Source organism: Callorhinus ursinus, unplaced genomic scaffold (genome assembly GCF_003265705.2).
Source record: "Callorhinus ursinus isolate GAN/ISIS: 27379988/994484 unplaced genomic scaffold, GSC_fseal_2.0 scaffold4, whole genome shotgun sequence".
NCBI classification, from domain to species: domain Eukaryota; kingdom Metazoa; phylum Chordata; class Mammalia; order Carnivora; family Otariidae; genus Callorhinus; species Callorhinus ursinus.
In genome coordinates, this window is record NW_027397066.1 from 52,468,394 (window position 1) to 52,481,372 (window position 12,979).

A 12,979-nucleotide genomic window follows, 5' to 3' on the forward strand; every position below is an offset into this window, starting at 1 on the left:
CTGAATCCTGAGAAGTCCCCGTACTCACATTATACAGTCCAGTTTTTTTTTTCTTCTGTACCACATACCCAAACAAAGTAAAACCAACAAAACCAACAGAACAAAACTTGAATAAAATGACACTTCAATACTCCAACGCTAAAACATTTTTTTAAAGCTTCCTATACAATTTATAGGAGAAGACCGGCAAGGCAAAGAAATTTATGACACAAGAATGCACAAAGCAGAAAAGTCAGAAATGGATTGAGAGATCTTAACCCACTGATCCACACTCTCTCTCAAACACAGCATGTATATGGGGTTAAGCTGGTGTTTCCCCTCCCATGTGAATGGCTGCCTAGAAAACATGTTATGACTTCTAGTTTGGCTCCTGATTATTCACTTGTGTAGCCTAATTATAGGGCTTCTACTAAGACCCTCAGAATCCCAACATGTTCTTCTCACTCATACTTTGTTCATTCAGTCTTGCTTTGCTTTATGTCTTCCTTTCTCCTGACCCTACATTATTCCTCCTTTCTAGCCACCTCAAATTGCCTTTCTACTTCCTCAGTTTGAGGTCTTGTCTTAGGGACCAGAATCTCTTCCAGATGATGAAGGTGGCTCCTAGGTCTCTCTGGGATGGCACTGATTCTATGTGCAGCACAGTGCAGCTGACACAGGCAACAGACTAAGTACACATGTGATTTGAACCAACGTGACAAAATTAAGTGGAGCTTAATTATTTGTAATGGATAACACATAATATAGTGGAAAGACACAGACTTTGGAACAAGCACACATGGGTCGAAATGTCAGTTTGCCACTTTCTAGTTTTAGTTTGAGTGATCTTAAAAAATTGGGGGCTCTGGGTGGCTCAGTCAGTTAAGTGTTTGCCTTCGGCTCAGGTCATGATCCCGGAGTCCTGGGATCGAGCCCTGCATCTGGCTCCCTGCTCAGCAGAGATTCTGCTTCTCCCTCTCCCTCTGCTCCTCCCCCTGCTCATGCTCTCTCTCTCTCTCTCTATTTTACTCTCTCTCTTAAATAAATAAATAAAATCTTTAAAAAAAGAAAAGAAAGAAAATTAACCTCTCTGAGTTTCAGTTGCTCTAGAAACTATAGCTCACAGGATGTTGCCAACTTAAAAGAAAGTAAGATATTTAACAGTATTGGCATATAGTAGGTCTTAGCAGTTATACCAACTCTTCTTCAGGCTTTACCATCTCATTTAAGATATCCTGACAATTCTGGTGTTCAGAATCTTAAGCCTTATTTTTTGGATCCCTATTATTTTTAGTTCTAGCTTTGACACTCACTTCAAAGTCCAACTATTCCCTTTGGCCACTTTTGTATATTCTAGGATCAAGGTCCTTTTCTCCTCAACTTTAATTCCATTCTCTTCTAACTTCACATGAAAATAACAAGTTCTCCAGAGATCTGATCAGGGAAATGCTTGGACCAGTCGTTTCATTGAAGACGCAGAATGCCCTTGATTAAGACTTTCACCTTCATCAGATATTTTCAAAACTCAGATATTTGTCCAACTCTGTGCTTCCTGCATGGTAACTTTCTTCCTTCTTCAGACCTTGAACAATGTTTGTTATCCATGGACTCTCCATCCCTGTAATATTTATTTAATTACTTGCAACATGCCCAGTTGGTCGTTTATTTCCCCCTTAAACTGAGATAAAAATTTTCACACTTACTCATACAAACACACTCAAAAACCTCCTCATCCTTTAAGTAAGGTCCTGACCTGAGTTGCTGACCTGGTGCAGACTAACTGCACAGAGAGTATTCCCACTTCCCAATATTCCATGAGTCCTAGAATGGTAGGTCACCATGCCTGGGTTGTGGTAACAACACGAATACATGTTAGAACAAATTACAAAAACAAAAGCAAACTCCAGATCTTTGTTTAGGGTTATCTCTCATGGAAATGGCTTTTAACTTTTAAAGCTAAATAGCATGCATTGAGGATTTTCTTTTTGCCAGATACTAAGCTACATGAGCCTCCAATCTTTAAAATCTAATCCAGGTTTTGAAATCATAAACAATACTTTTATTGTGGGAAATGGTGAAGAAAAAAAATTTTTCCTATGGATTAATTTCTAGTGTTATATACTGAGAACAGTAGCATCTCTGGCCTGACAACAAAGCATGGAAGAAATCAACCTATAAAAACAAAGTGCTATCCCTGAGTACTGCTTTGAAAAAACTGCTAATAGATGTTTTCCTCTTATCTGTGGTAGGAAAAATTTCCTATTTTGAATTTAACTCCATTTTCACCTGAAGAGTGAAGTTCCCCCAAGTTTAAGTGCATTACCTATTGCTCCGGTCTGTGTGGGTCTGAACAGGAATTGACTTGACTTATGTTGGCTCTATCATTACTTTTTAAATTCCCTCACCACCCCTCTCTGCTGACCGTTTCAAAGAAAGCTACTGCTGTCACAAAGCAAGGAGTACTCACTGTTGTGACATTTCATTTCTCTGGGCAGCAACATGCTTGAAAGGAGACTGCCTAGTTCTGTGTAAAGTATGGAAGACAATCAAGCCAGTTAAGCAAACCAGGGTTGACAAATTAAATCATGCTTGAACTAAGACAGCAACAACAGATGACACACAAAACCTTCTAAGGAGAATTTTAAATAAATAAATAATACAGGTCAGTGTGGTTCTAAAAAAAGAAGCTTTTAGCATTGGAAGGTACTGGGAGTCAGTGAGTATCAGAAAACCTTCACCGGATCAAGAAATTATGTTGCCTTTTGATGGTAAGGTGCAAAACTAGAGCTATAGTGTTGTAAAGGGAAGCATGAGGAGAAAACTGGAAAACCTTGGTGAGATCACATCACATCACCTTCCAATCCATAAAATGGAAAACAAAATTTTGATAGCCCCACCCATTATTTAGGAAATGTCCTAATCGAACCCTTTCAAAGTGCTTTGAATTCATGAGAGGCAAAGCCCTTATGCATATGGAGTAGTGTGTTATTATTCTCCTTCACAATCACACAGCAGGAACTTTGGAAGCATTCATTCTCCTAGTCTGAATCCTGCTAACAATTCCATCAAGGAGATGGAATTATCCATCAGTCAAATTATCATTTGCTCTAATTGTTACTTCCCCCAAACTGTGGCTCTTCACTCTTTCCTTTCCTTTTCTTTTTTTTAACTATACCTTAACAGCACTCAAATGAGCAGGGTATCTTCAAGCTTAGAAAAGATCAAAGCATATCAAAAATCACTTCAGTTCTTATACACAAATTCCTACCGGCTAGGCTTAAAGGCAGACAAAACATTTAAACACCGAAGAGAATAAAATACTAGAAGGCAAGATGTGACCCACATCCATAACCAGAAATAATAAAGGATACAAAAGTATCTTTTCATGTAATAAAAACCAGTTATGAGATCATGGATACCTTAGAATTCATATTTTTATTGTTATAGTTAGTGGATGATACCCTTTGTAGAAAGAACTATGCCAGGGCCAGCCGCTCCCTGCCTTCCTGCTTTATAATAATTGGCATGTCCTTCTAGACTAATGCATAAGTGAAATTGAAAGGCAATACATTATACAGTTTAGGTAAACAGGCTCCTTGCCTCTTCTCCTGTAAGGAGCAGAAACTGGATATATTAATAAATCAATTAGCTAGATTGATAGCTACAGGTTAAGCTCCTTCTTAGTTGCTTAGAAAGTTAGTGTTCTATGCAACCCTTAAAAGTGGTTGAGTAGATTTTTCAAGGCTAACTAAATTTATACAGCTAGAACACAAAACATTTAACATATTAATTGTAACAGAAATATGGCCCTAAAAAGAATCCGTGCTTTTAATTCGGGATCATCATTGATGCTATATGTGATTACAAAGTACAAATCAATCATTCTACTTAACTGTGTTTATATACTGTACAAAGTACAGTAGTAGAATGAAGAATCTAAAGTATACAATTCTAATCCCAAGTCTGAATATCTAAAAGGTAAAAGAAAACCTGAAAAAGATCCAGCTACAAACACCTAGCAATGCTAAATTGAACAGAACAAAGATTGGGGTTAGTTTGTTATGTTTTGTTTTAATGTAGGGAAGTTGTAAGAAAAGTATTATATGTTTTTTAAGGTCCAGGACAGGCAGTCCAGAGGGGACAGAAACAAAAGGGAACTAAACCATGGTTTGCTGTGGAGCCTGCTAGAGCTGATCCTGCTTCTCTGCAGGCCAGGTGGTTTGAGGTGGGCTGTGGGAAACCCTGAGACTTGGATTTTAATACTCCAGGGTCCAAAAAGAGACATAACCTTTTGTTAAGTGAGGAATCCTTCAGAAAGCTTGAAACCTTGAAGAGCTAGCTGGATACCCTCAAAAGAGCACGGGGTAAAACCCTGCCCATGTGCACAAGGACAGCCGAAGAGACTTCTGTGTGCATGACCTCTTGATGGGGAGAAGAAATCCATCTTCAAGAATCAAAATCTGTGCCTTCCCTGGGTGAAGTTTAGGTGTGTAAATTTACACTAACCACAAAAGCCACCTTAATGCTAAATATTACAATATTTCTAAATCCTGGCTGTACATTACCATCATCTAGGGAGCTTTAAAAAAAAAATAGTGACAGTGGCCCAGATGGTTAAGCATCTACCTTCAGCTCAGGTCATGATCCCAGAGTCCTGGGATCGGGTCCCGCATCGGGCTCCCCGCTCCTTGGGAGCCTGCTTCTCCCTCTGCCTCTCTCTCTCTCTCTCTCTCTCTCTGTCTCTCATGAATAAATAAATAAAATCTTAAAAAAAAAAATAGTGACAGCCTGGCCAGTACTACACAATAGAATCAGAATCAACTATAGCGGCATACAGCAATTATATGGTTTAAATTATTGCATTGCACTATAATTGTTGAGAATTGCAGAATTAGATAAAACTTGGTCCCAATAAAACTTCATCAGTAGGAGGAAATGCTAAGTCATGTGAGGAACTCCTACAAGTCAATGAAAAAAGAGAAACAACCCCAAAATGAACAGGTAATTCATAAACCGGAGTGATAAGACATGGGTGTCATTTGCTTTTTTTTCTCTACTTTGCTGCGGTTTGATTTTTTTCTGCTAATTTTTCAATATTGCCTATTTATTATAATGGTAGAAAGAATAGACAGTAAGTATGGGATTCCTAAGTCAAGATGTAATTAGCAGAAGTTAAAAAAATATATAATATCATTATATCTAATACTGTCAAAAGTTATATAACCATCTACATCAAAAAACATATTAAGGAACATCTGGAGGAGGAGATAAAGATATAATTAATGCATAATAGTTCTAAAACAACATGAATAGTGAAATATCTTGACAAATATCCAAAGTGATTCGGGTAAATATTTTGCTCTTGTTTCCCTTGCTGGACAAAGTTTTAATCTTGATCTGCACTCCTATCTTCTCACTCATAAAAGAAAGTATACTAGTGAAATTCTTGAGTCTCTCTGTTCCTCCCCACCCCCAACTCTCTATGCTATACCTCATATTTACTGTAATACTAATAACTGCTTTGTAAATTATACTCTGGGTAGGTCTGTAGGATGCTTTATGATGATGATGACACATTCCATATTGTTACTGTGCAAATGGATTGTAACATTAATGAACTGGAGTTCCATCATGATCATATGGATAGAGAATTAATGATTATATTTATGCTCAAGTGGTTCATACTATACAACTCACCTCTTGACAATAAACATTTATTAAAATGAGGTGCACTGGATAGGGTCCTTTTATTATAATAAATTAATATAGAATGATAATTATTAGAAAAATTAATGATACAGATCTTACAAAGGTCATATCTTAATTGCTATATTCTGAATTGATTTAAAACCCATAACATTTAAATATGGTGGGAAACAAAACATTGTCCCTTTTGTTTTATTGTTTACTTCTTTTCTTGTTATTTGGGTAGCAGAAAAAGTACTTTCATGAAGTCTGATAACACAAATCAATATAGCCATCATAGGAAAAGGAAGAGCTGTGTGTATAGAGAAATTTAATGTTTAAAAGTCACAGAACGTAATTCAGCAAACATCTCAGTGTCTGCTCTCAGATTTTCAAGAGCAAAAAGTTAAGAAAAAATGAATGCAAACGGTAAGAAACAAAGTAGCCAACGCTTTCATAAAATCATTGAGCACACTAAAACCTTAAAAGCGAACTGTAAAACCACCAGGAGTTTCTGTGTGCAGTAAATTAAGGACATCGGGCTTTAAGATGACGCGGCCTCAGTTCAAATCTCACGCCTCCATTTCGTAAATGTGTGACTGTGGGCCCCTATGTGAAGATTCACAAGTTAATAGCCATTGTTGGATCAAAGAAACATTAAATTCTTAAAAAAAAAAAAACAAAACCTTTCATTCTTTCAGTGAGTGTCATAACTTACAAGGAGCCACCCACAATACTACTCAAAAATACTTAATTGTTTCATGTTTGATATGCCTGTATTTGACCATTTATTTTATTAGGAATTCTCTATCCTGAAGATAGCATAATATGTATATAAACAGACTCTTTCGGCAGGTAATCTCAGGAATTTGCAGCTCTTTTATTACCTTAATTTTAAAATGCAAATACATCTTAAAATATAATTTTAGAAAGTAAAGAGATATACACAAAATTGATTAATATAATATAAAGGCTCTCTGCACTGAAAGTCCCCTCTGCTTGTTAAAACTGCCCTCTTATCTCTTGACATGGCTTTTTTTACCCTCCATATCTATGTTAAATATCATCTTTCCAGAGAAATATTTTCTTCTTACCCTATCTAAACTTGCACACTCACACTGCCATTAGCAACTCTCATTATTTATTTGTTAGTGTAGATGTGAGTCTCTATGTATGTTTGTACATCTATGTGTCTGCACTCCTAGGATAAAGAATTGCATATATGGAATACAGTACCCAGTATAATCATAACTTAAAAAATGAGTGATAATAGCTAATCAGAGGACAAATCTTCTTTATAAAGGCAGTTCTAATATATTTGCATAGTTTTGATCAGCCAATAAATACAAATGTGGGATTATCCTTTGATAAACGATACTGCTCAAGAATATATCTATTTTGAGAAAAAGAGAGTGTTTTCTAACCTGAAACTACCCTATATTTTACAATAGACAGACACATACTCCTGTAAATACATTTTATTTTTAATGAGAGATACAAGGAGTAGCTAATGTTCATTGAATAAATACAGTGTGTTAGGCAGTAAGTAATTTCCATATAACATCTCACAGCATTGCTATGACTTAGTTAGAGATGGAGAAAGAAAGGAATTGGGAGATTCAATAACTTACACAGGGACATAGAGCTGATAAATGGCAGAGGCAGGATTGGAATCCAGGCATTCTGGACGGAATATAGATTTGTGCTCAAACCACTAGAGTATGCTACCTCTCAAAAGCAGAATATTCCCCACGATATCCAACTTAAATCAATCATGTTTCAAAATGTACACATCCTTCATTCTGCAGAGTTTTAAGAAAAGCATTCTCTTTTGCAAAGGTAATCAGTCTATAAACATACTTAGTTTTAGCAGCACATCTCACCTACTTATATGGACAGGAGTATATTTCAATTACTGGGTTTCAACTGGTCATGATTTTGCCCCCAGGGGACATTTAGCAATCCATGGAGGCATTTTTGACTATCATAATGGGGAGTAAAATATCCTACTGCATCTAGTAAATTAAAGGCCAGGGATTCTGTTAAATATCCTGAATATGATGAATGAATGAATAGGACCACCCCATAGCCCAACAAAAAATATCAATAGTACCAGTGTTGAGAAACCTTGATTTAGAAAAGAAAAAAAAAAAAAAAAAAAGCAAAAGCAAAAGTAAATGCAAAGTATGCTCTAAAACTGTAACAGAACTAATCCAAAACTATTAAGGAGTTAAAAGAAAAAAATCTATTTTATTATTTTCATGTATAATACCTGCAAATGGATGAAATGATTTAACCACTTAATTGCCTTGGTGATGGTTCTCAGAAGCAGGACACACACACACACACACACACACACACACACACATACACACACACACACTCGCATCACTGACACCCTGTGCTTCCATAATTACCATCTTTTGTTAAAATGTTGAAATTAAAATTAGTTTCCTTTTGTTGCATAAAAGAGCATACCAAATAGAACCAAAAGTTCAACCCCTTTGATGTTCTTTGGTAATGTGCCTAATTAAAAATAACTAGGCTCTCCGATGCATAATTACACAAGCACCTAATACACTATATTTCCAGTCAATTTTGTTTCAAATATAAATATGCACTAGAAGTATGAATGATCGACATACTACTCCCTGCAGTATCTGTTCTGTTTCTGAATCAAGGCTTTTTCTTGAGCTCAGTATTTTCGCTACATTTTCCTTGCTATACAATCATCTCCCAGTTGGACAATTAATAAGTGCTTTTTCTCCACAGCCCTTGGCATGTAACCTCGCTTACCCTGTATTTTAGCATGCACTATACACCTTCTTCACTCTGACTGGTTTTGGCAGTGACCCACAATCTAAATCTCTTTCCTCCATTTGATATAAGTGAAACTATAATTATCTAGGGGTAATTTCAAATTACTACTTCATTCCACCAGCAACTGATGAAGATTAGTGGTCTTGCCTTGCGTCTGAGTAAGTCAGCAACATAATCACAAGAGAACTCAGCAGGCAACATTTGATTCATGTGAACTCAATTACTTCTGTCAAACACATTCACTTCAATAAAAAGCAAAAACTTCCAAAATGGGTTTTTGCTAATAATTTTGTACTCAAAAAAAATTTCATATGACTCTTAAGGAAAAAAATACTATGGATTTCATCAGAAATAATAATAAATAACAAGTAGGGAAACATATTTGTATAAATGGATTTAATACGCTATTAATTTCTGAAAATAAAAATATTTCAAAGAAATAAATTTGTATACTTAAAATAGTTTATTATTGAAAATTTGGGCATATAAGTAAGCCATAGAAAAATAAATGCATTCTATAATTTAATACTACAGAAACCAGAGTATTCTGTTACCTCATTAAAACCAGGTTATTATGGGAAAGGTAGTCAATTTCTCTTAAAGGAAGTAAAATAAGGGGACATGTAGATGATAGATCATGAATTGCTAAATGGACAAGAATTCCTGAATCACTTCTTGACTGTCTTCCGGGTTGAAGCCATATGTTAATGAGCTGCCTAGCATTCTGAATCCTGAATGTTTAGTCTCTAAAAGACCTTGGGTCAACTCCATGATGCATGTCTATCAGGTCACATGAGCATGATCTGATAGCAACTACCTGGTGAAATCCTGGTAGAGACTTAGTAAATATTAACATATGATAATCATTACAACAGATTTACTCAAACTTCAGCTTCTTTATAGAGTCATAACCTTAATTAAATTCCAACATATTTTGATTATCAAAGAAACAGTAATTAAATGCAAATGTATAATAAGTGTATATTATAAATACATTTCAGGATGTGATGTTCTGAGGTCTAAATCACTAAGACGGTCTCCATAACAGTTAATACATCATACTCCAACCATATATGGTTTAACACAAAGAACTTGAAAATTCGGCCTGAGTTTCGTAAGACTAAGAAATGACTGGTTTAAGAGACACATTTGTCAATTTTGTGACCAAAGAGACTTTCTACAGATGATTTTAAAGGTAAAAAAGAAATCAATATAGTAGCTTTCCCTTATCCACGCTTTTGTTTTCGGTGGTTTCAGTTACCTGCAGTCAACTGCAGAAAAGAGACAGATGATCCTCCTGCCATATTGTCAGAAGGTCAATAGTAGCCAAATGATAGGTCACAGTGCCTATGTCATTCCCCTCACTTCATCTCATCATGTAGACATGCTATCATCTCATAACATTATAAGAAGGGTGAGCACAATACAAGATATTTTGAGGGAGAGTGAGAGACCTCATTCACATAACTTTTATTACAGTCTAGAATAGTTACATTTTATTATTTGTTGTTGTTAATTTCTTACTATGCCTCATTTATACGTCAGACTGTCTCATAGGAAAAAGCATAGTATATAATAGGGTTTGGTACTATGTACAATTTCAGGCATCCCTGGGGGTTTTGTAATGTAACCCTCTCAGATAAGGAAGGACTACTGCAATTTTAAAGCATAATATTCTTTTATAGTTTTGCCCATTCTACTCTCTCTTTTGATTCATTTCCCTACTTCTTGCCTTTTCATTTGTTGCTCATTCCTTAAGATAACATTCACCACCATCAAGGAGCGTGTGAGCTAGTGGGAGTGAAAAGAGTCATTAATTAAATAATAAATCAACAAAAAGATGCAAAATCTTAACTCTAACTGGCTCTACTAAGGGAAGATATATAGGTAAATAATAGAGAGGCCTGATCTTGAAGACTCAGGGATAGCTTCTCCAAGGAAAGGGTGCTGGATGATAGATCTGAAGGATCAGTGTGAGTTAATCAGGCATGAAGTAAGTAGAAAAATGTTTCAGGGCAACGGAACAGAATCTCAGAACAAGTAGTAAAAGTGAGCTTTTGAGAAAGTGAAAGAAAGCCAGTGTGACTAGTGCACAGAGAAGAGGAAGCATAGTTTAAGATGTGTCTGGAGCGAAATCATGCAGAATCTTAAGCTACTGTAAAAACTTTACCTTAAAGGAAACAACTGAAGTATTTAAAGTTTGTGGTGGGGGTGAATGGGGACAGAGAAGGATGGGTGTGTGAAACAATGAGATTTGCATTTTTGTAAAAGCGATACATTCACATGACTCAAAAATCAAAATATTATTATATAAAGTCATTCATTATATTGGAAAGTAAAGTTCCAACAAGACATGCCTATAGATTAGTGGAAAAGAAATAGAGAAAAGTGGATGAGTTTAAGAGACAGCCTGGTTGTAATTTCTACAAATATTTTGTGATGGGTAGGAACCAGATAGTGAGTAGGAAGGAGATATTCCTAGATTTCCGACCTACCAAGAATAGTTCGAAAACATCAAGATCCACACTTAACGGTTTGGGGATAGCATGTTAAGACCATAGAATGATTTAAAGTTATGGTGGAATTTTATATGACATGCACAGATACATTTACATTTGCATATTCATATTATGTGTAGATATAAATGCCTCAGGAATATCTGTGATATCTTAATTGTCCAAAATAAACCTTCAATATTTATTTATTCATTCAATGACATGTTATTTATAAAATAAATATTTGAAATTCCTCATAGAGCGGCCACATGCCATCTGTATTTTGGGGGGGAAGGCACCATTCATATGGTCTACATTGTGTAGAACGCCCTCTGGGGCTGTGTAGTTCACAGCCTTCATGACCCCACAACCTTTATTCCTACTACTAGGATTGGGTAATAAATGAATTCAGACAGTCCAGCTTAGTAAAGTTTTCTACAATGCAGGCTCTCTAGTTCACCCCACTGTCTCTCAATTAGGTTTCTACTGCTCAATTATAAATGTGTGAGAAGAGAAAGATATGTACCGAGTGCCTGGACTAAGGAACATTCTGTCAGAACACTACTTCCCTAAGACACTTTCATGATAAGCATGCACAGGAGCTTTTAATCCCCACAACAAACAAAAATTATCCTCTATAAATGCAGAGGTCTTTTATACCCACTGTCCATTTGGATGAAGACAAAGGTAATTTGTGTTCTGACCTAAAGTGACCACATACCATTCTCTTAAGTGACATAAATAATCAAGTAGAGCATTTGATTTATAATTCTAGTAAACAAAATTTTAGAAATAGTAAGATTTATATTGTAAATATTTTAGACAAAATAATGAAATGTATTCAACAGATTATATTTAATCTCCTGCTTCTGATTCTACAATTACACATATCTTCACCTTACACTAAAAGGACTATTCAAGAAGAAAAGTTAAAATATGTTAGTTAGAATTTTCCTTTAAATCCAATCCCAAATAAAAAATAATTCATTTCCCTGAAAAGTTTAAAATCATTTGCAAAACATAGTTTTGATTTAATAGAACTGCATATATATGTACATACATACACAAAGGTATGGGGAGTTGTAGACTACATAAAAACCACAAACTAATTGTAGATGATATTGTAGGAATACAAAATAAGAGCTGATGCTAAAAAAGAATTTTAAAGATGGTGCAATGTGTTTCCAGAGAGAAATAATTAAACAAAGTTACCATTATTTACCAATCATTTCCCTAGTTTTGATTCCCTGGATCTATAATCAATTTACAGTTAGGCCTGAACAAACTTGAGCAAGTTTAATTCACATAATATAATGGATTTAGAAAAAAAAATGCACCTGAAGCTACCAGGTGGTATTAGGGGACTTTTCAGTACTTAGTTTTCTCTTCAGTTAACAGTAACTCTCATTACCTATTTTGCATGTGCACAGCATGGTGAAAACAAGTTCAGGTTCAAAAGGATGAATGATTTTTTAAGTAAAAATGTTTTCTTCCTCATAAGCTGTTCTTCACTCTGACATAAAGTATCAACCTATTCCAAAAAGCCATGGTTAAATATGTAGGTTTAACTCGCCACACTGTGGGCAAAATGAAGGTATTTTCCATTGAAGAGGGAAATACACATGATCAAGTTTCAATTTAAAAGAAAAATTAAAACAGAAAAAAATCCCCAAGTATAAATTGCTTTGAAATAAATTTTTTTGTATTGGCTCTATCTCCAAAGTTATTTTCTTGGGTACTACTTATTATGCATTCAATATTGACTGGTAAATTTTTAAAAGCAAACATGTAACAGCAATTATATGTAAGCAACACAGTGAACTAAGTACTGTCAGCTGACAAGTATTTTCATACAGAGTTCATATGGTTGAACTTATTTTAAAGGCAGTTAAAAGCATGCCAAACAAGTCTCATCTAACATTTGCATTTGAATTTTATATAGCAAGGTAAGGGTACTATTTTCTCTTCATGGAGAGAAAATAGCAGTAGAGCAGCAGAAA

The 12,979-nt window shown here is 35.2% G+C and overlaps 1 protein-coding gene across 11 annotated transcripts in view; it reads right to left on the reverse strand.

Moving 5' to 3' along the window:
* EPHA5 (EPH receptor A5) overlaps positions 1-12,979 on the reverse strand; it is a 347,875-nt gene that overhangs the window by 255,093 nt on the left and 79,803 nt on the right. The window lies entirely within an intron of this gene.